The sequence below is a fragment of the Gallus gallus genome, chromosome Z (assembly GCF_016699485.2).
Source record: "Gallus gallus isolate bGalGal1 chromosome Z, bGalGal1.mat.broiler.GRCg7b, whole genome shotgun sequence".
NCBI classification, from domain to species: domain Eukaryota; kingdom Metazoa; phylum Chordata; class Aves; order Galliformes; family Phasianidae; genus Gallus; species Gallus gallus.
In genome coordinates, this window is record NC_052572.1 from 55842827 (window position 1) to 55865421 (window position 22595).

The 22595-nt window shown below is 41.5% G+C and overlaps 1 long non-coding RNA gene across 2 annotated transcripts; it reads left to right on the plus strand.

Annotated features, from left to right (window-relative positions):
- The first annotated feature begins 2906 nt into the window (after nucleotides 1-2906).
- On the plus strand, nucleotides 2907-21990 carry LOC101750827. 2 transcript variants are annotated; one of them, XR_001464825.4, is made up of 5 exons: nucleotides 2907-3057; nucleotides 17509-17607; nucleotides 20020-20121; nucleotides 20695-20775; nucleotides 21141-21990. It is a non-coding gene; the product is annotated as an uncharacterized LOC101750827 (long non-coding RNA). The 2 variants fall into 2 exon arrangements; XR_006932455.1 differs by lacking the exon at nucleotides 20020-20121.
- The last annotated feature ends 605 nt before the right edge of the window (nucleotides 21991-22595 follow it).

A 22595-nucleotide genomic window follows, 5' to 3' on the forward strand; every position in this document is an offset into this window, starting at 1 on the left:
ACTATCTGCTGATAGCGGAGGGGCTGTAAACGTGAGCAGGAAGCTAGCTGGTGTGTTGTAAAGGTCATCAGGCCTCCCCACACTGTGCAGAAAGTGCTTTTCCAGAATGTTTGGAGAGGTGAGGATGGGACCTGCAGTTGTGTTGAAATTACTGCAAATGGATGTGTGGCCTTTTCCTGTGTTGTGTGTCTCTGGCATGCCTGTGAGAAAGCAAGGAGATGAGAATGCTGAAGGACCAATTCTCATCCTCACTGAGAACGTTTCTTTGGCTTTGGCAGCATAATTGCTATTTTTCTTACTCCCTGAAGACATTTTTTATTTTGAAAAGGTGGTGGAAAAATGAGCTTTTACATCAGAAACTGTTTGGGTCTATAACCTTTCTTTTGTTGTTTGTTCTGTGGCGTAAAAGCATAGGAACTCTAATGGACTTTCCAAGAAAGTAATTACCTAGTGTACGTTCTTAAAGCTTTTATTGATATTTAAAAGTGTAGCTAAAGAAAATACAGTGACAAAGTATTAATCTATTATATTTTTGCATCAATACAAAGCAGCAGTTAATGCCATTCATGGAAAAACTTCATAACTGTTATTTCCTAAGCACACAATGGTAAAGGAGGAAGTGAAAACTGGAGGGAGAAGTTGCTCTGATATTGCTAAGGCTGTTGTTTAACCATTCATCTCTCCTGATAATGGTACTTGATCACAAACATTTTTATTTTCATTCATTATAACAATATATTACTCCCCCTCATTTTAACTTAACAATTGATATTTTTTTAAGTCCAGAGAATAGCAGCTGTGTTCCCAGTGTAATTCCTTCATAGAAATACAGTCAGGCAGGCTGGTGTGATTACAAGCAGTGTGACCCACAGCAGTGCTTCCCCATTTTGTCATTGGGATTGGCTGCTGCTGTTCTTTCTTCCTCCTCATAATACTTTTCCCCTAATTGAGGCCTCCACACTCTCCCACCTCTCTGCTGCTGCCTCTTCCCGTAATACAACTCATCCACCCTAATGCATTTGCTCTTGTTGAAGTACATCCAGGAATAGCTTCCAGATGCTGTCATAGATGTCCATTTCATTATTTCTTCTGAAGGGATTTCACTTAAACATAGCTGCACCAAGAACAGCAGGAGTCTATGCCTGCTCTGCATCTGCTCGTCTAGTTCATCCCTACAGTCTCCTCGGCCAGCAACATAATTCAAAAAAATCCCTTTTTTTTTTTTTTTTTCCCTGTTCGTGATGAATTTTAGAAGTACGTGGATATGTTCCCAGACACCCAAACTTCGGAGTTCCTAGGAAGGTTAGATTCTAAAAGTGGTGTAACCATTCCAATAAAAAGATCTCGAAGGAAACACTAACCCCCTCTTCACATCAGAGCTCTTGAGGTTCCGAAGAGGTGGACATTTTTGCATCTAGAAGGCTCTTTCAGAGGAATGTGAGCAAGGTAGGAGGGAGTCTTCAGGCCATAAAGAGTAAACATGATTAGATGTCCAGTCTAAAAAGGTACTTAGGCATATAATTTTATTTCTCTGTGGACCTAACTCTTATTGTGTTATCCATGTCAAACTCTTTTGCTCTGAGGGTGATGAGGCCCTGGCACAGCTGCCCAGAGAAGCTGTGTTGCCCCATCCCTGGAGGCACTCAAGGCCAGGTTGGATGGGGCCCTGGGCAGCCTGAGCTGGTGGGGGACAGCCACCAGGGGTTTAGGACTGGGTGAACTTTGAGGTCCCTTCCTGCGCAAGTTGTTCTATGGTTCTATGATTCTCTGATTTTATGATTCTATGATTCTGTGATTGCAGTCTAAAAATTAGGGCACCTAAGGGAGGGAGGATGGTGAAATGTTCCAGACTGGCTTTGTAGATCAAGAGCTAAATGGAAGGCTATCTGTCAAGTGAGTGAAAGACAGGTGAATGGAAAACACCTTAAGTCAAAGGGAGATTAAGAGAAAGGGTTGTGAGGAGCAAGGAGAAGGTGGAGAGATGTGTTAGCTGTGTTTTTGTTAATACAAAAGCACTGGAAACTGATGCAGGTAGGGGAAGGCCCTAAACTACACCAATAGTCCTCACATCACCAAACTCCATTTTCTTCTCACTTCTCTTCCCTTGCTGTTCCTTGTCTTGTTCCTATACCATGAGAAAAAGGTAACGAGAAGTTTTTATTGCATTTCTTCTATTAATTAATATGTACATTCACACACATGTATATGTAATTACAAACACAGCTTTATTGCATCTATCTTTAGCTGTGATTTCTGGGGCTTCCTCTTGTGTTCTTTGCAGTCTCATCAGCTGTCTCACGAGCAGCTTGTTCAGTTGTGCTTACTGCCAGTCCCTGTTCAGTTTGGATGTCTTGAGAAGGGTGTCTGGGATGAGACCCAGGTTTGACACTGGCATGAGTTTTCGTCCAGTACTGGCTAGAGCCCCTGTCTGTATCTGGAGAATTTACAGTCTGGCAGGGATTGGGTTTCTCTCTGAATATCTCCCCTGAAGAGATTGCACTCATGCTCTTGGCACATCCGGGAGGACACAGCAGATCACCAGACTGGTGGTGCCACAATGCTGGGTGCACGCCGGGCAGCGCAGCGGTGCCTGCCAGCAGCGCGGGGCTTCGCTCTCCGCTTAGTCTGAAGCTGCGTCTGCCCGTGGATGGCAAAAGATGGGAAAATGTCAGCCAGCCTTTTGGTGCCACATGTTCTTCACAGGCTGGGGACCGCTGGAGGCAGTTCAGTGGAGCTGGGGTTGAACTGTCCTTTTAAAATTAGCCTTCGCTGCGCCTGGCGCTCCTCATAGGCTGTGGCGTCCTCTGCTGAAAGCCCCCGAGGCTCTGCTGAGCTTGATGGACAATTCCTTTTCTTTCTTCCCCTTTGTGCTCACTCACAAAGAGAAACTGCTTCTCTTCCAGGAAGAGGCAGTGGGGAGCGAGGGAGGAGGGACAGCGAGGAGGGTTTGTGCGTGGCCGGGGCAGCCCGCACCTCCGCACTCCAGCCCTGTCCGACCGCCGGGCTGGATCGCTGTTGGTATGGCAACGCATCCCTGCACTAACCAAACCGTGACAGGTGAGGGAAAATAATTATTCATCTCCATGTAACTAATGGGAAACAGAGTCCCAGAGGTTAAGTTTTCTTAAAGGAATTCAGATACAGATGTGTCCTGATGGTATTTTCATTAAGATATCCACGATATCTAGATGGCACGGAAACCAAGATCCAACCAGATCTGAATCTTTAGGTGGCTTTGACAAATGTATTACATGAAGAAAGAAAGAGAGAAAGAGAGAGAGAGAGAGAGAGAGAGAGAGAGAGAGAGAGAAAGAAAGAAAGAAAGAAAGAAAGAAAGAAAGAAAGAAAGAAAGAAAGAAAGAAAGAAAGAAAGAAAGAAAGAAAGAAAGAAAGAAAGAAAGAAAGAAAGAAGGAAAGAAAGAAAGGGAAAGAAAGAAAGGGAAAGAAAGAAAGAGAGAGAAAAATTAAGAAGCTTTTGGCATTGTTCTTTCTCTGAGGTCTTTAAAGGGACTGTCCCAAATGGACTGATGAAGAGCAGAGGTTGCCAATGCAGAGCAGGGACTGAGCCACATCTCTGGAATGTGAGTGGCTTATCTTTTGATGCTCTCCTCCACAGCATTGTTTTTCAAATAAAACAAAATCCAGTTACTCAGTCTGAGCTTCTCGTGGTGCTTGGGTGGACTGTCAGGGTGCCTTGAAAGATCAGAAGGTATTGAAAAAAAATTCTGCGAGTGAATGAAAATTGCCTAAATTTGCAATATTGTCTGTGGAAATGCAGAAGCCAATGGAGAGCATCATACTTGTCCTGAGTGTTGTTGGTCTCCATGCCCAATGGTTTAGCTACGTTTGTGTGCTTTGAAAAAGAATTCCATATGCAGGAGCCCGTTGCCTTGACCTGAACTTAGCAGAGGGGCATCTTGAGGCATTGTCACATCTTGGGAATGTGGCCTAGCTTTGCATCATTTATAGAGTATGCATTATTCTGTGCTAATGTGAAAGTAAGCCTTTGATCTCATTCCATTGCACCAAGTGAAATAGATGTAACTGTTGAATTCCTTCCTCTTTTATCATTCCTCAGTCAATAATACTACAGCTTACCATTCCTCCATCCCCCTCCTCCTTTATGCAGCTTCTTGGGGCAGTGTTGCTTTCCTTCTGGTTTTCAATCCTGCTGCATTCCCCGTGCTGTCAAGACAGGTTTTATACAGGAAAAAGGGAAATACATTTCATAATGCAAACATGCCCTGCTCAGCACTTTCAGTTATCTTATTTATACGCTGCAGTACAGCTTTCTATGACCCAGTGATTATCATTTCCCAGAGCTATCATCATTTTAAAGCTACCTCTGAATTGTGCTCCAGCAGATGGTACAACTCTACGAGTAGCGCGTAAGAGCCCGACGGGAAGGGATGGGGCAGGCTGTGCACACACGCAGACCGGGCTGTTGCCCCAACAGCCGAGAAACCTCTAACTTGCATTGTTTCTCACTGTGTTCAATTTCAGCATGTGTTGTTGAGTACTGTCAGGCTGTTAGCCACCAGGGAAATCAAGGTGGTTGTTTTTCTTGTTTTTGGGCCTGTCTACCCAACTGATTCTTATTTATTTATTTATTTATTTATTTATTTTTGCTGCATAACAACTGGGCTGATTAATTCCAAGATAGAATACCAAATAAGTAAGAGTCATTCATTATATGCAGTATTCTAATAGATTTCAGTGTGATCTAAACTTGGATTGAATACTAACCCATTGATTGCTATTCAGTTGTTTAAGCAGCTGTGCTCCTAAGCTGAGCAATTGCACTGTGTCATCCTTTCCTTTCTTCCTTCGATTTCTACCTCCCTTTCTCCACTCTTGAAATGGCTAGCCCCTCATCTATACATTTTCCTTCACTGGATTGTGTCCTTTGTGACTGACTACCAAGTATACAATGGAAATGGTAGACAGACAGCTAAAGTCATGAAAGATACGTTATCCTCATGTAATCGGGTGAAATTCCCATGGGTATTTCACCAAGCAGAGGAGGTTGTTATCATTCTTGTTGAGATGATAATAAAGAGGCATGATTTACTGCTTCAGTTGTTTCAGAGGTGTCATTTGAACCTAGGGAAGTGTGGTGCTGTTACACAGACCTGGACAAAGCCTCGCAAAGCAGGCAGTGCACATCTGTATCCTTAGTCAGGAGCATTAAAAAGAAGAGTTGATTATTTTCAAAATCTTGCACTTTTCTTTGACTCAAAGTGAAGATGTGGCTGCTTACTCATTGTGCAAATTAGACTCTTTTTAGCCTTGATTCAGTAGTATACAGAAGCTTGTATACATACGTATATTTACTTACTAATTTAATATGTGTACGAATTTTTATACATGTCAATTATACATTTAAGCACTTTTATAGATATCTAAGCTCTCTATCTTCAGCAGTGAATGAACTACATTTGCTTTTAAAGTTAAATATATACGCAGAGTATCTCACGGCAAGATTGGTTACTTTAGGTATCTAAGCCCGAGTTAGAGGTCTGTATTTAGGCTATAGGTTTACACCTTCTGGCTTTTGCCACTAGTGATAATCTATCCTGGAACTGATTTTCTGCAGAACATTGGGAAAACCCTGCATCATTCGCTTTTTGTTGTTTATGCCTGCAGCCTTTTAATAATTCTTCAGGTCCATCTCCTTCCATATACCTTGTAGGAAGATTATTACAGGCGGCCACCTGAAGTTGAGGACTAGATCTGATTTAATAATATGAGAAGAATCCTCATTAAAGAAAAAAAAAGAAGAAGAAGAGGAAGAAGACTTAGCAGCAGGCCTTTTATTACACTTTGTAACTCAGATTGTATTGAGTTTGTTATGAATTCTGCTGACACTTCTTCGAGGAGTCAAAGTGGGACTGTATAGTGCTGGTAGAAAAAATTCCAGATCTCTTTCATATCCACTACTTGGATGCCAAAAATGGTTAGTGCCAATGGCCATTCTTGCTTTAACATGTTACAGAGAGGAAATAGCTGCAGGGAGAATTAGAGGAGAGGGAAAAATAGGCAGCTGGCTTATGGGTTAACTGTGAAAATACTGCTAGCAAAGAATTTCTTTCTTCTTTTGGTATTGAAGCCCATGGATGATAAAACTGAAGTTCTACATCATAAATTCCCATTTGGACATTCAGTTTTGAGAACCTACATCCAGCATCCTTATCATTTTGAAGTTAAAGTCACAATCAGTAATGAAATCTGCTTGCTTTTCACACACTGAAATTAGCTTTGATTCTTTGCCTGAAACATATGTTTAAAAGGCAACATGCACATACTGTGCACTGACCCTATCAAAGCAATAAATACCATTGAAGTCATTTTCCGAAGCTGCCTACAGCGTTAGTTTATTTTTAATATGGTCCCTCTGAAGGAGTGGTGTAGGAAATACCTATGGGAGCTATTTCAGTTGTCTGTCTGGGGTGAAGTCCCTACCTTGCCCTGCTGAAGAAGAAAGTCAGAGGGGGTACTAATTTCCCTTTATTGTTATGAATGGTAATGTTTAATTCATTGGATTTAGTTCCTTTCTAAGGAAAATGATATTCTGTTTGGGTGAGAAAAATGTTTCTCTGGTACTCAGCATGATTTGAAGCGAGGGATGACGAAGAAGGATGTTGTACCTGAGAACAGGGTTTAGTCTGTGACAGTTTTCCTGATTCCTTGTGATAGCTGTGTTAGTCTTCTTGCTTTGTGCTCTTTGTCCTGCAGCGTTATTTGGAGAAGCCTCCTGCCTCCAGAGGTTCCTTTCACAGAACAAGGAGGATATGAGCATGCACCAAATGACTTTGTGATCCAGACCCTCCTGTACGGTGAGGGCTGCGCTCTTGCATGCAGGTGAGGACCCACAATAGGTAGAGGTTAGTTTATTGAGCCAAGGTCACCGAGGAATTTGGAAGCAGGGACAGTAAAAGGGCAAGACCTGAGGTCAGCTTCACGCTGTGATACTACTTTTTTTCTTATTTCAGCACCTTAAAATTACTAACCCTTTCTTGAGTTTTGCCATGCCACAGTCACTGCAGGTTCAAACAAAGCATTTACTGAACTGCATGAATTTTCTCTCCCTTGAATTTCAAGTGACATGAGCACAGTTTAGATTTTACAAATCTGAAAGATCAGTCCTCTGGCAAAGGGAATACATTTTTTGTCACTCATGGTCACAATTAGAATGACAACAAGGCCAGACTCCTCCATCACTCCTCTTTAACACTGTCAGCACCAGCTTTACCAGAATTATCCTGTCTGAAGCATGAATGGACCTATTCATTTCTCACTTTGTTTGACCTAGGATTCTAGGAACTGCTTAATAGCATATAGGCTGCCTTCTGTAAAGAAATGATTATGTTGAAAAATGGCCTAAAAAATGTGCTCCCTTAGCCATGAAAGGTTAATTTTCTGTTTGTTTGGATGCGTTTGTAGAGTTGCTGTGTTATGCACTGTGCTTCTAAACGTTGTTTCATGCTATATAATGAGTTTGAAATCTGTCATCTTCCAGGCCTTGTATTTGTGTAGGAAAGTTCAAGAAGCATGCGAGAGAAGTATATAGTTTTAGGAATATACTTTGATTCAATTTCTTGCATTTTATTATGGCCAAGACAGAAAATACTCAGATCTCATGCTGAAGACACGTTTTCAGAACGCAGTGGTTTTATTTTAAATGGGTCCCCAGAGAAGATGATCTCAGGCAGGAAAATGCATGCAGTCTTCCCGAAGAGATAAGAATAATCATTGCATTTCTACTGCGCATTTCTGTAATGCTGTAAATATTATACAAATCACAAGACAGAGATCATATTGGGTTTCCGACAGTGGAAGTCTGGCCACCAGTATGGTGAAACAGCAGTCTGACACATGAATTTGGCTGCAAGTTAACCAAACGCCATCTCATTTTCTTAGCTATAAATGAAGCAGATGCTCATGGGCATCAGAAGTCTTGTAAGCTTAAGTGAATCTTGCCTTATAAGTGGTTTTCAGGAAAACATAGGAAGCAGATAAAATCCATCTCAAGTATAAATTTGAGACTCAGCTGTGAGCTCCCTGCTCACCCAGCAGAGCCTTACCCACCTGAAGCTGATGTGAGATCAGTGAAATTGTGGAGATAGATGGGGAAGTCATTCAGATGCCTTGCAAGAGCAGGGACCAGTCGTCAGTTTAATTTGGTGTGTAATGACGGTGGATCCTGAGCTCCCTGTTTGTGAACAGTTTTGTGAAGGAAGGTCATCATTAGCTTGTCTCTAATGTAAAAAATGGCCATTGAGATTCCTATCTTTCAATAATTCCCCGCAAAATTGCTATATTATTCCACTGCAAGGCAAGCATAGCTAGTGAAGATGGGTTTTGATCTATCGTTGTTTTTGTGCCTAAGCTGTCCTGGATCCATGGTTCATATGAATATCTTCAGAAGTTTCAGAAGCTGCTAGAAGTACCTTAGACATAAATCATTCATGTAGAGGTGGAAGAAGTTCTGGGCATTGCTAGGCAATCATCAATCACAGCACAACAAGACCAGAGCGTAGTTTTGTATTTCTTTGTATGAGTTTGTCGAGGCATCATATGGGAGTTGCATCACACCCAACTTCTGAGGTGATGCAGTGCTCCTTGTGTTCAGTATACCAGCAGCCTCATCAACAGCCTGAAACCAGAATGTCCTGAACTGAAATAATCTGTTCTTGTTGGGGCAGGACTATTTTTTGTGTGACATTTAAAGAAAATGGTAGCTAGAAAATAGATTATTTTATGGAACTGCTGGAAATTCTTCCCAAAAGTATATTTTGTCAACAGATTATCATTTAAAAAAAAGGGTGTTCTAGAAAACTGCTGGTGTAGGAGGCTTCTATTCTTCATGAATTCTCTGTATTTTCTAATTGAAAAGTAACAGAACAACAGAACACGGTTGATATTCTATCCTGAAAACCAAGGCTATGGTAAAGTAAAACATATTTTTAAAAGAGATTGAAAATCAAATGCAATATTTTTTTTAAAAATTGCATTTTAAGGACAATGTATAAGAATATAGAAGACAAGCGTTCAATTTCAAAGCCAGCAAAATAACTTGTTTTTTGATAAAGGAAAACTGCTCCTGTTGACTAATTCTTAAGTCCCTTACGGATTGGTAGATGATATGAGTCTTTGTTTTGTTTTTGCAGCTGGATTTGTAGGCAGCCCTTTCAGAGATAGTCTTTCTTGGTGTTTTTGGTTTTTTTTTTTGTTGTGTGTGGGGTTTTTTTTTCTTTCTTTCTTCCTTTTTTTTTTTTTTATGATAGGCTAGAGGGCTTAATAGTCTGTTGCAAATTATCTTGATTGCACAGTTTGTGATATTATTTGATTTATTGTTAAGTAGGAGTTACCAGGTTAAGGCTGCTGTTTTCATTCTTCCTGCGGATTTTAGTCTTCATAATAGTCTAAATCAGGAAACTGCTTCCAGGACAGGTACTGAACATGTACAGTCTATCAAAGCTAGCCCCCACAGAAATTGCAAAAGCCCAGTAAGTTATCCAGTTGTTCCCTAACTTGACATGTTGTTGCTTCCCTTCCCATTCCTCCTTCCATCATCCTACTGCAGTACACAAAAGCTTTTGGAGACATTCTGTGCTGTCATTTAGGTATGTATAGTCTGTAAAAACTCTGTCAGCAGCTGCCATTTGAGGATGATTCCTGCTGAAGCCCATGACAAAGACCCATGGGTTCTCTCCTGGCTTCTCAAACAGAGCTGCAATACTGAATCCCCTTCTAACTACGGATTATAGATTGCAATTTCTATAGGTTACTGTGCTCATGGATTACAGTTTCTATAGGTTAGTGGAAACTGTACCCTAAGCAGAAGAGGAGAGGAACCATATCCCAGCGAAATAAATAAACTGAAGTATATCATAGAAAAAGGGAAGGAAGAAAATCCAAAGAAATCATGCCTGGACTGTCTGCTTTCTTCTTTGTCAGGATTAAAGGAGTCCTATCTTTAGGAACACACTTGTTGGGATAATGAAGATTGGGCATTTAGCAGCCTAAATAAAATCAGGTTCCTATTCCCACAGATGCATTTTTGTCTAGCGTCTGAGGCTTAGAAAAGGAGCGTTGCAGATTTTCTTCTACCATTCATAGCAGGCATCTAAATGCCGATCTTTTTGAAGAAAAAAAAAATCAAAAGAAGAAGAAACAGAAAAAACGAATCTCTTGTCAATTTGACCCACCGCGTTATTTTTTGCCTTATTGATATATCTGTAATTTTCATCTGCCCTTTCTTCAGCATGTATATTTATATATATGTATTTTTTTTTCCACAAACCTGCAGTGCAGTGCAAAGCTAGATTTAAATATTTTCAGACTGACTGTACCCATCATTTGCATTCCACTGACTCATTCAGAGCAAAGACATCTGAGCAGAAATACAGCAGATAAAAGAGAAACCATTAATCCAGGGAAGATTACTGGCACAGAATCTTTATCCTGTATCCTCCCTGAAATGAGACAAAGATCTTACTATGTACATCCCTCTGGCTTAGCTTCAGAAAGTAAGCAATACAGTAGTGTAGACATGGTACTTTTTAAAGGCACATTACATTGGACTGAAACTTCAGCCTTTCGACAGAGCTTATTACTGCTGAGGTGTGGTTCAGTGGCTGCTTTCTCAAAAGGTTCTTCAGCACCCCAAAACTGCTTCGTGGCTCAGGTTCTGCATGTGGTGGATGAGACAACGCATCCCTTACCTACGCTTAAGTCTGAGGCAGATAGCATGCGTCTCTTGAAGAACGGAGGCTGTTCTATAGCACGTTGGTCATACACACATTTTACAGGGTTCTCACTCCTGCTGACACCTCATCCTGACATGAGCTGTAAATGCCAGTTAGCTTTTAATGAGCCTAATAAGGACAAAGCATTCCAGATGCAGGTGCTTCAGCTCTGGAAGGCGATGGGCGGAGGATGTTGAGCAGGCTTGCCCTTTTCAGGACACACTCATCCTAGCTGACTTGGTGTATAAGATTTCAGAACATGGCAGGCTTTGATTTCCCTTTGCTGTGTATGTGGCAGGCTGCAATTGCTTTTCCATTTGCTGATTGTCTCTTCCCCTCTCTGTCTATCTCTGCAATACTGATCTTCAGCTACAAGATCTGAGGTACTGAGAACTTGGAAAGCATCCCCTTCTTCTCTGACATTACATGAAAACACCACTTGCCACACAATTCCTGCTCTGGTTCCACTGCTGGTGGTCACTGCCCATCTCCTGCATGACTATTTCCATGCCATGCTACTGACAAAACCTACTCTAGTCAGTTAGGGGTTCCAGCTGAAGCAGCCTGGAAAGTTAGGTAGCCCTCTGGAGGTAGTTCTGTCTGCTTGTGGCCCAATCTTGCTATAGTTTGCATTCAGCTATGAAATTAAATTGGAGGAAATGATTCAGTTTTGAATCATTCTATTTAAATTGGCAAAAGCCAAAAACCCTCCTGTGAGCTACAACAATGTGGACTGCTATTCAGATGGGAAATGTAAATACTTAAGCATGCCTGATAAATTGGACCAGAAGTGCCAACTACTTGAAGTTTGGATTCTCTGCTCTCATTCCTGATGATTTTGTTCCTTCAGAGCCTCTTGTTCAGGTGACAAGTGTTTTCCTTTTGTTGTGTCCATGTAGGGTGAATGTATATTAAGACCTCTGGAAAATGGCTATGCACAACAGGAACCGAGACCCAGAGGAAACTGGTTTCTAAACAATCCAGCATCCTCTTCCAGTTGAGAGCAGAGGAACATTCAAATACATGGAAAAAACCTTGCTGTTATGGAAAGTTAAGCTTACCAAGAGTAAACCATGATCTCTTTGTTGATTTAAGCTGACAAAAGTGAGGTCAGAAGAAAATCTTGTTGCTTCCACAATACAGAGCCTGAGACTTACAGTGGCTCCTCCCCCCCCCCATAGTGTTCATGTAATCCATTAAACATGATTTGATTTCAGGTGTAAACCTAACAGTCTGTTTTTCTCAGTACAAATCTCTTATTTATGGAGTAAATTTGCCTCTTTGCCTCTTCTGAACTGCACTTTCTTCTCCTGCACATATCAATTATTTCTCCTGCTCCCTTTAGACTCTGTCACCTTGCCAAATATTGAAATAGGTTTATTTGTTGTAAAGGATACGGAAAAAGAAAGAAAAAAAAAAAAAGAAAAAGGATATGTCCTTCAGTGTGCTCTCTTGCTCTTTATTGTTCCCTAGATCTTAGGCAAAACTGCAGTCCTTGGAATTGTGTGAGTTCTTCACGCTTCCTCCTGGAAGTGGCCCTTTTCTGCCTCTCCTCCGGGCATTGCTGGGAGGGCCTGTGCCTTCCATGCTCCTTTTGAACCGAACCACAGCTGTTTGTTTTGCATTGTGCCACATCTGTATAGAATTTGACCAAACGACATTACGGATGAGCGACGGGAAGAACAGCGTACAAGGGAACTTCAAGTAATCTTAGATCAGCTAGTTGTCAGCTGCATTGTGTTACTATGCAGTGTGCCTATCCCTCTTCTAATGTTTTTGCAGATGTTTTAAGCTTCACATTAAAAAAAAAAAAAAGAAGAAGAAGAAGAAGAAAGTATTTATACAGACACATTACCTCACCTGAGCTGGAGTCATTGTGCCATACGCTCTACATACAGTAAAAAAATATTTCTCTGTTCCTCCTACGAACTTAGCATCTAAATGATCAAGACAGATAAAGCTTTGGAAGTGAAGGAGAGGTCCAAGGTCACCTCTGCAGGAAAGCAACAGAACACATCTCCCGTTCTGCAGTCAGGTGACAGTCTGTCCTGTCTCTTTTATAGCAGCTTTGATAAGATGACATTTCACAAATCCCAGAAACAGACGCTGCCCATTTCCATACTTGCAGGAAGGGTGTCTTCAAGTGAGGAAGCTTGATTACAAAGTCTGCTGAGTATGTGAAGTAAAGAATGAAATATTGTGCTTGCCACAGCCCTGATTTGTTCTTCTCTTCCATTATGTAGAGGACATATGGTATGATCTTTGTAGCAGTCATTGCAGTAGCTTAAAAACTGATGCAATAGAACATGTGTGGAATGGAACTATTTCTGCACCAGGAGTTTTTCTGTTCTGTGTGTATGTGTGCATGTGCACACAAGCCTGTGAAATGCCTCATTTCTAGAAATTAAACCTATGGGCATGTCTTTGCACAGCGCAGGACTGGGGACAGAAATGTTCATCACTTGCAACAGAAAATGAAATCTTCAGTGCCATGCAGAAATCAACCTTGAAATTCCTGTATTTCATTCAGGGGATCCCAGAGCAGTTTTTCAAAGCCTTACAGCCCTCCAGCCATGAGGATGGATAAGGCTGAGGAAAGAGCTGCAGCTTGGTAGCTTGCGCAGAAAGAGGAGCAAAGATCCTTCCTGCCTCATGGTATAGAGATCGCATCAATGCCAGGAGCTGCACTTGAGAATAAATGGAAGAATAACAGATCCCTGCATGTTGCCATGGAGCTCTTCAGTCTGGGCTGCAGGCATGCTGTAAAATATGGTCCTTCTCTTTGTCCCTGTTTTAGGCAGTCCTAATTAGTCTTGACTGCATTTTTGTGCTCAGCCATCAGTTTTATCCCCACAGAGCAACTGCTAGTGATGGTGGTCCATCCCTAAGCCTGCACTACCTGACCCATGCTTGGACACTGGTGTCCAGACCACGCTTTGCTCCTTTGTGCCTTCATCCTTCCAACCAGTCCTTCACCTTCACAGAGCTTAATGTACAGAGAAAAACATTATTTTTTTTTTCTTAATCTTGGATATAGTGTAGATATTTTTTTAATTTGTTGATTTGCCGATTATGCTCTCCTAAGTTTCCCTCTTGAGGTGTCTGTAACTTGACATTATGAACCTTCTTATTAAATCAACTGCTTCCTGAACGTTAGCTGGTGGAGTGGAGGAAGAACCAAGCATGTTTCAAGGAAAGCCAATACTGATAAGGTGTTGGCTGCTGGCTGTCCTGTTATTGTTAGAATTCACATTTTCTCCCTCAAGTACAGAGCACCTTCTGATGGAGCGCTTCTTATATTGAAAAATGACAAGCATTAAGAAGCCCATGCCACTTCACTGCTAAAATATTTACTACAGCACACTCACTTCCTCCCTCTGAAAGTGCAGTGTATTTATAGGAGTAACCTGTGGTAGAGCATCATGCTCTGAGCAGTATTTTTGAAGAATAAGGCAATACTATGTGTGAAGGGGTGGGGCAGGACTCCTCTGTTGTCCCCTCCTGTTAGCAGGTGTTGGAAGCCTGCAGGGAGCTGCAGGAGCTGATTGACTGGAGCAGATTTGCTGTGGTATGTGAAGTGTGTTAAGTCCCTGCAGGGGATGGGAAAGACTCACTGAGCTGAGGAATTTGGGGTCTAGGGTCTCTGCAGGAAATTGCTAGGAAGGACCAACTTTAGGTGAAAGGGGACGTTTAGGTATTTTTTTGTTATCATTACAATGCCAAATCCCAGCAATCCATTGGCATGTAAGTACTATAGGTCAGATCTTCTACTGATGTGCAGTGGCAGGTTCATAATATGCTCCCCGTAGCAGCTGGGAATCTGAGACTGTTGGGTAGGGAAAGATTTCTTCCCAGCTTCATGGCTGTGTTAGAAACAAGGTCCCTTAGCTCCTGTCCAGAAAGCAAGAATAATGGAAGATGGAGGTCACAGAAATGACAAGAGCAACTCTTGAAATCCAGTGTTGTCAGCACAAATGCAGCAATTGATTGAAAAGTGTCTGCTAACCAGGCAGCAAAGAGCCCAATTAGAACTGAAATAGCATGAGGGTCTATTTCAGAGTTCTATGATACCAGCTCACACCACTCAGCTAATTCTACATTACAATAATTTTTCTGCCTGGGTTGGAGTCAGCTGGGGACCAAGAGCAGCCTTGGACTGAAACAAACTGTATACCCAATGCAGGACTTCTCAGAGCTTCAGCTTTTAGAGGCATCATCATAAGCATGCCCCAAAATGTAAAGACAAGCCTCTGACCTGTCTTCAGTATGAATAAGCACCACCATGGAGTATTACTGAGGGCTGCTACAGCTTTACTGGATACTGTGAAGTCTGTTGGACTTGCTATTTCTCCTGAATCAGAAACATACTTGGGAATTGGCTTAACTGAAAGAGCGTAAGAGGTTTTAAACAGGACAGTGTTTTAGGAAGGCATGATTAAGGTTGGACACAGGAGAACCACTTCAGGTCCCAGATACCTGGGAGCTCTGTGGGAGCTTGCTATGTTATTGAAGGTCAGATGGTTGTCAGGGATATTTGCTTGCTGTCCTGATCTCTGAGGAAGAATGCTCTCATATGGGAAGAGTACATCAGGAATGTGTAGACTGTGTGGTCTACATTGCTAGATGGACCAAATAAGTCCATAAGAGTACCAGCTGGGAAAGAGTGGGCTGGAGACACTGGCACACTGTGGCAAAGGTGACTTACCAAACCAGTGTTTGGCATGCCCGGAAGGACATGGTGTCTAGAGAGAAGACATCTTTGCAGATACACTTGTGTTCTGCATGAGTGTGCTAAGATTAGCTGTTTGAGGAACGGCAAATAGACCGCAGGAATGAGTGAATTCACTGTGTTAAGCTCCATGGCTATAGGCAACATTGATCACACTGTGCAGCAGTGGTTTCGTCTTTCATAGGATCTAATCTGACTCAAAGCTTGCAACAAACTGTTCAGTAAGGGGCAGGGCAACCTCTTAATCAACATCAGCAGTGATGCAACATTGAACAGCAATTACGTGAAGAATTTCTTTATCATGTAAGAATGCATAAAAGTGGTTTTTGATTGCTTGTGTCATTGCAGAAGCTGGGGTGGTTCCTACAGAAATCATTGTTAACGCTGGATGTGTTCCAAGCTGAGAATTCTTAAGGAATCTTGTCTGTGTTTGCGTTTGCAGAACGCTCGCCTAGATAATGCTGAGTGCAAAATAAAGAAATACTATGTGTGCCCATGGCACTGATGATCTCAGTTGGCTTTGTGGTTAAATACGGGCACAGAGTGGCCCAGATAACATGATGATGAATAGAACTACCTCTTCATCTTCTGTTGCGCCCTCAGTCCCACTCAGAGCTGCTTTTTCTCTATTAAAAGGTAAAAACTATGCACCGCTCTTCCTGTTGTGCATGTGTTTTAAGAAAAAATCTCTAGTCTTCTACTGATGAAGTTGAATGTGACATTCTTCTGAAAATCAGTCAGAGTTCACTCCGGAGATGTCTGCCTATCCTAGTCAAGTGAAGGAGTGAGAGCACTGTTTATTTTGCACAAGGGCTGCAGGAAGTAGATGTGGATTTGGGCGCTGCTTACTCATGCTAAGTACCTCTGCACCTCACAACATGACAAGCCCTATTGAACCTGGAGGAACTGCTTATGAATTGAGGCATTTCTTACTGAGAGCAGAGGTGGCTGACTGTGTCCCTCATATTGTTGAGTGTTTTGCTGCTTAAGTCTCAATATAAATGCAAACTATTATCACTATTATGCTGTTGTTGCAGATACCTTCACTTGGCAACGGCAGTTATTTCTAACTAGCTAACATGTTTGGAGGTCCCTTAAGGTGTAATACAGCACTGTTGTAACTGAACTCTATATATCTATTCGAAACTAACCAGCACAACTTAAGAATTAAATTAAATCGTTGCTGCAGTGGAATAGAGTTGTGGTAAAAGCAGTTCGGGTTTTAGAAAAGGTCACATAAAATGTTCTTCAATGCTGCATGATAGGTAGACAATACCATCTTACAATACCCTGTTCTCGAGTGGGTACTTTAGGAGCTTATGTTGCCTCGCTTATTCCACATCATGAAAAAAAAGGAGGTCCAGTCATTTTATTCTGGAAAGCATTCTTCCCATCTCTTTGGCTGTCATATGTATTTAACTGTAGTGCCCTCAAGGACAATGTGTTGGATCAGCATGCTAAGGGCTACGGTCTACAGCCTGTAGTTTTTCATTTCATATTGCTTAAGAATGGTCCTCTTTGTTTCCATTTTGAGCCACGGCTGAATTCTTACATGTTGTCTGATCTTCAGGCTCAAATGCCCAAGAGAATAGGCAGCTGTGAATCAGCCCTCTGTGTGCTTTCTAGCAGGTAGTATAGCACAGAAGGCAGTATACTCCTTATTTCTTTAAATTGATAGGGATTTGATGAAAAAGACTTTAATAAAACAGTCTCATGAATGATTATTTTCTTCCTGCTGATGATTCTGAATTGCATGCAGAAATATAAGAACCTTTTAACAGAGCCCTATGGGTTTAAACCCAGACCTTTAGATTTATAATTAAAGCTCGTTGTCTTTATGCTATCCTACACCTTATGAGAAGGATCACCTTTCTAATTATATGGTACCAGGAAGTCTGTCACATGCTTTCACTTAGTATTAAGGTACACAGTTGTGCTATTTTTTCTTCTTCTTTTTCTTCTTCCATAGATTCTATATTATGTTTTGGAAATTTGACATCATGATTTTTTTCTTTTTTTCTTTTTCAGGCCAGATGTTTTGTCCTGTTATGTTAAGTCATCTTGACATACTGCCATGAAATGGAAATAACTGCTAGTTTTTACTTTGCTCCGCATCTTTATTAAAAGGTACGTCTCATGCATCTTAATTCCCCATCTACATTGCTACCTTCCTCTCTCCCTCCTCTCCCCCATTATACTTCTTTATTTTTCTCCTTAAAGAAGAAGGCATATTAAAATTTCCTTCCTGTTCTGCCTGAGCGGTTAATGAGGTTCTAGATAGCATAATGAATATGCAGTGCTACTGATTCCGTGTACGCGTGTGTGCATGTGTGCGTTTGTGTGTGCATGTCTTTAATCACAGCTGGAATGCAAAATCAGGCTCCACCTTTCAACTCTATCTCCATCATGCTGAGAGAGTGAGAGAGACTGAGACTGCTAGACAGCTCGAAAGAGATTGCAGCTCAGATGTCCTGGAAAACAGCAAATCCCTCAGACCTGGCAGATTCCGTTACCATGAGAACTGCAGATATTTCCATTGTGATGGCTTGCTCTAGCAGCCATCTGTTACACCCATTTGATTAGGAAGTACAGTTCAGCTTGTATGGGATTTTCGCTGCACCTTATCCCATGGCAGTGTACAGAAACTCTCTCTCTTTTTATATGCTAAACTCAATGTTTTTAAAGTGCTGTAATTTACTGAGGCTGAAGGCATTTAATGAAATGCTAGGAGGGGGTCACTGAGGGACAGTATCTCTGAGAAGAAGGAAGAGCATGAGATATATGAAGGGGATTAGTGTCCAGGATATAAATAAGATCAACCCAGAAATTAACTGTATTTAGCAATTCCTCATCCTTGCCAGGGAGAGGAGCTTGATATACAGACCTCATGAAGCCATGATAAAATTAATAATTGCCTCTTGTTATTTAATCCCACTTCATATATATTTATTGCATGCATGCAATAAATGCGTGCAGCAAATGAATTTCAGGTCCTCTCCCCAGATACCTAACATGGTGCAGTGACTACACTGTATAACGATTAGATTAGCTCTAAAAATTTAATGGCGCTATTTGACTTTTCCTAAACACAGAACAACCTTAAACTTTCTTGAAGGTTTGCTGTAATTTACTGATTAAACCGATTGTTTGGACTAGTTGCGTCCCTTGGTGTAAATTTGTGGCGAAGGAAATGGTAATGGCACATCAAACGGATATAAAAACAAAGGAGTCCCCTTCAATTAAAAATCTCCAGACATTCTTCCTAAGTGGCTGGCATTCCAGATTCAGAGCAATGTTATGCGTGGGGTAGTTGCCTGGAGTATCTTAAAATGACTGAAGGTCTTGTAAACTCAGTGAAGCTAATTAAATGCTCGCACACTGAAATGAATTTCTGATTGCTGCTCAGGAGGCATTGAGGTCAGCTCCTCTTTTCATTGCCCACACTTTATGGCCAATGCCAGATACTAAATAAATCAGATCCTCAGAATCAGGGGCTCTGTGTTTTTGTTCTTCTTATATATTCTCCCACCCGGCTGAACATAATTCCTTATCCGTCTTCATCTCAGCATGAAAAGTTTTCTCTTCTATTGTTTTTCCTCACATAGCACCAGATTACCATGGAGAAGACTATGATATCATAAGAAATGAATGAGCATGTTTCTCACCATGGGTGAAATATACATTCCAGACCTAATAAAGTCAGAAATCATGTAATGGGCCTGGTAAAATGAGCTGCTTAGTTTGTGTAAATATAAATGGTTCTTTAAGGCTCTACTTCAGCTAAGCAAGTTCTTAAGCACTTTGCTGAGGACGGAGAGGTATAAGAACATGTTTAAGAGCTTTTTATGAATAGGGCTGGTTTTTAAAGTGGTTTGCTGAATCAGGGCCTCAAAATGTGGAAAAGTTAGATTTCCATTCCCTCTCATAAGAAAAGATTTCTAATTTGTTGATCGCCTTTACAGCAAATGAGAACTTCCACTTCCTGCAGCTTTCCATCTTGCATAATCCTGAAGGTTGAGCTACAGAGTCCTTTTTCTTTTTTTCTCTCTCTCTGCTCTTCTTTTCTCTTTTTATTTTTATTTTTATTTATTTAATTTTTTTTTCCCCAGACAGGGCACTTGTTTTATGAATGTGGTATCTGCCTTTGACAGGCAGCAGATGTATGGAAGCCCTGAAATCTGAAACAATAAATACCATTCAGAGTCTCACCACTAAACCTTCTTATAGTACTGCCTTTGTTAAAAGAAACATTTACAGGAATACCATCCCCCCCCCCTTCCCACCCACCTTCAAGGCTAGGATCTGAACCATGTTTTTAAAGTAAAGGTTAAGTACCTGAGGCATGAACAGTTGACATACAAAAGAAACTAAAGTAAATTTATCATTCGTTTGCCAGCTATGAGGTGTGTCGAGGGCTTTTTCTTTCTCTTTGTAACGCATGAGAAAACAAACCTGGGAAGTGTATGCAAGGAATATTTCTTTTCTACACTGGAATGTTAACATTTGCACCTTCTGACTTAATACTGTATATTTCTTTAGAGTCATCAATCTCATGAGAGTCATCTTGCCATCTGTACCAGCATTGCTCCAGGCTTCCATATGAAAGTCCAATCTGGCGGTATAAATACTGGATAATGAAGAGTAGGTGTTAAAGTTTCTGACTGGAAGAAGAGTCTGTGTCTAGGAAGGATCTGAGTTTGTGTGTTAAACAAACAAAATCTATGTTAACACGAAGTTCAACCAGAAATAACATGCGTGTTCGTCCTCATGCCTTCTCTCACAATCCATGCCTGTTTCTGAATTATTTTCTTCAGCTTCTCTGTTTAGGAGAGAACACCCAAGATCCAGGAGAAAAATGTTCTCTGACCATCCTTTTACACTTTGGAGATTACAAACAGGGGCAAGATGTTGACTTCCTGTAACGTAGGGTTCTTTTTTCCCTCGCTCTCCTTTTGCTCCCAGAAAGCTATAACTACATAGATTAGCAAAACTTTTGCAAGAATGGATGTAAAACAGATTTATCTCAGTGTCAGCTTTATCTGATCCATTCGGTCTTGCAGAGTTTGGATGGTTTCCTTTGTTACAATAACCAGCTTTCAAACATCTATATCCTTAGGGTATTAAATGTCAGCCTCTAGTGTACCGTTCAAGGATAAAAGATTGACAATACTGAAGTACTCTTTTTCTTCTTCTTCTTTTTTTTTTCTTCTCCAGCACTAGCAGAGACTTCACAGTACACACCACTGCTGACCCCAGAAATGACCCACAGGAACTACTGGCGAAAGGAGCGAAAAGGTATTTCAGCTTATAGGCATTAGAAACTCTCTTCATTAATAGCCTTTTTGCAGACTTTTCAGATAGATTTCCTGTCATTGTGATGAGGATATATTTGTAACTAGGTCTCTTAAGTAAATGGTCAGTGGATAATTAATTGAACTAACTAGGACTTTCCGTACTGTATTTCCTTTATTATTATTATTATTTTTTTTTTTTAAGGGAAAAAAATTATCTTCCGGATAGTCTTGTGGCCTCAGTGCTGGATGTGCAGCTGTTTTCCACCTATACACTTGCCTCCTTCTGGCTGAGCCTTTCAGCACTTGTTCAAATAAAATTCAGACACTCTTGAAATTGCTATTTTTTTATTTTTTATTTTTGTTTAGGTTGGCATCAGAACTGAAGATCAGGGACCAGCCAACCTCTTTAAATGTGGTGAGCAGAACTGATGTGCCTGGGATACAGCTAACAAAAACTAGAGACCTGTAAGATGCCACTTCCTTCTCCCTCTCCTAATGACCTAGCCTAATGACTAGGACTGTATTGCTCCCTCAGGTACCCTGAGCTTCATTCTACACAGCTCAGAAAGATGTAATGTCCTTTTCTATCTGAAGCTGCTTAATCTGCCAAATACCATGTTCACCACATTACTAATGCACTGGTGACCCTGATCATGCTAGAAGCAGCAGCTCAGAATGTAATATTTGGGCCACATCAAGATTGCAGTGTTGGCAGTGAGTAAGGTAGAGAAAAAAAATCTCTGTATTTAGAATCATAGATAGAATCCTTAGAGTTCAAAGGGACCTTGAAGGGTCATCTAGTCCAACTCCCCTGCAGTGAACAGGGAGATCTATGGTTCAGTCACGTTGCTTAGAGCCCCATCCAGACTGACCAGGGATGGGGCATCCACCACATCTCTGGGCAGCCTGTAGCAATGCCTCAGAACCCTCACTGCAGAAGACCTTTTCCTTGTATCTAACCTAAATTTCCCCTCTTTAAGTTTGAAATCATCTTCCCATGGCCCCATCACCACAGACCCTACTAGAGAGCCTTTTCCCTTCTTTCCTATAGCTCCCCTTTAGATACTGAAAGGTCTCACTCAGGTCTTCACAGAGACTTTGCTTCTTTGTGCTGGTCAGCCCCAGCTCTCTCAGCCTGTCCTCAGAGGAGCGGTGTTCCATCCCTTGAACCATTTTTGTGCCCCTCCTCTGGACACAGTCCAGCAGGTCCATGTCTCTACCATGCCTCACCAGTGCAGAGCAGAGGGGCAGGATCACCACCCTGACCATGCTGCTTTTGATGCAGCCCAGGATACAGTTGGCTTTCTGGGCTGTGAGGGCTCATTGCTGGCTCATGTCCAGCTGCCATCCACCAGTACCCCCAAACTCTTTTCAGCAGGTCTGTGCTCCATCTGTTAATCCCCTTGCTTTTACCGATAGTGGGTGTTGCCTTGACCCAGGTGCAAGACTGTGCACCTGGCTTTGTTGAACCTCTTGAGGTTCTAGGCCCACTGCTCAAGCCTATCTGTGTCCTTCTGGATGACATCCCATCCCTCTGGAGTGTCAATCACACCCCACAGCTTGGTGTCATCAGCAAATTTGCTGAGGGTGCACTCAACCCCACTGTCGATGTCATTGATGAAGATATTAAAGAGTATTGTTTCCAGCACTAACCCATGTGGGACACCACTCATCACTGATCTCCATCCAGACACTGAGCCACTGACCATCACTTTTTGGACTTGATCCAGCAGCCAGTTCTTTGTTCAGTGAACAATTCACCCATCAAATCCATATGTTTCCAATTTGGAGAGAAGGATGTTGTGGGATACCATGTCAAAG